This window comes from Gekko japonicus, unplaced genomic scaffold (genome assembly GCF_001447785.1).
Source record: "Gekko japonicus isolate JY-2015 unplaced genomic scaffold, Gekko_japonicus_V1.1 scaffold945, whole genome shotgun sequence".
Taxonomy (NCBI): Eukaryota; Metazoa; Chordata; class Lepidosauria; order Squamata; family Gekkonidae; genus Gekko; species Gekko japonicus.
Genome location: NW_015165265.1, coordinates 258,270 through 259,385, shown reverse-complemented (window position 1 = coordinate 259,385; position 1,116 = coordinate 258,270).

Sequence of the window (1,116 nt, the reverse complement as noted above, 5' to 3'; positions counted from 1 at the left end):
TAGATGACGTTGTGCAAGCCGTAGTTCTGATAAGAGCTGTTCTCGAAAAAGAGCAGTTTCTGTCAGAGCTCTCTCAGCCCCACCTACCTCACAGGGTGTCTGTTGTGTGGAGGGGAAGGGAAAGGAGTTTGTAAGCCCCTCTGAGACTCCCTTGGGGAGTGAAGGGTTTCCTCCTCCTCCTCCTCCTCCTCCTCCTCCTCCTGCTTCTTCTTCTTCTTAAGAACATAAGAACATAAGAGACGCCAATGTTGGATCAGGCCAAAGGCCCATCCAGTCCAACACTCTGTGTCACACAGTTCCTCCTCCTCCTCCTCCTCCTCCTCCTCCTCCTGCTTCTTCTTCTTCTTAAGAACATAAGAACATAAGAGACGCCAATGTTGGATCAGGCCAAAGGCCCATCCAGTCCAACACTCTGTGTCACACAGTGGCCAGAAATTCTTCCTGATCAACATTGCCCAGAGTTTCTTGGAAGCTAAGCAGGATCAGCCCTGGTCAGTATTTGGAAGGGACACCATCAAGTGATACCAGGGTCATGATGCAGAGGCAGGAAATGAAAGGGACCTCTGGGGTCATCTAGTCCTACCCCAGGGGTCATTTCGTAGAAAAAGAGCTAGGGGAACTCATTAGCATAACTCATTAGGATATGCCACACCCCCTGACATCAGGGGCCTGGCGGTGGACCTGCAAGGCCAGCGGGAGTGCGAGGAAGCCCCGCCAAGGCCCTCCCTGGCCCCAGGCAGGCAGGGGTGGGGAGAGGCGGGGGGGAAGCAACTTACCCTCCCTCTTCTCCTGCCTCCTCCTGGCTGAATGAGGGCTGGAAGTGGGGCGGCAGGAAGCAGGGGGCCGGGCTTTGTCATGTGCCCCGCCCCCCGCAACCTCACCCGGGGGAACTGCGTTCCCCCGCGTTCCCCCCCGAAATTACCTCTGTCCTACCCCCTGACAATGCAGGAAGTTCACAAACACCTCTCCCCAACACTCCCAGGGACCGCTGTTAAATGCCCAGAAAATGGCAAAAAAAACTCCAGGATCTCCAGCCAAAGTGGCCTGAAGAAAAATTGCTTCCTGACCATTAAAACATTGATTGTATTCCAAACTACATCACTCAACCAGCCTCTA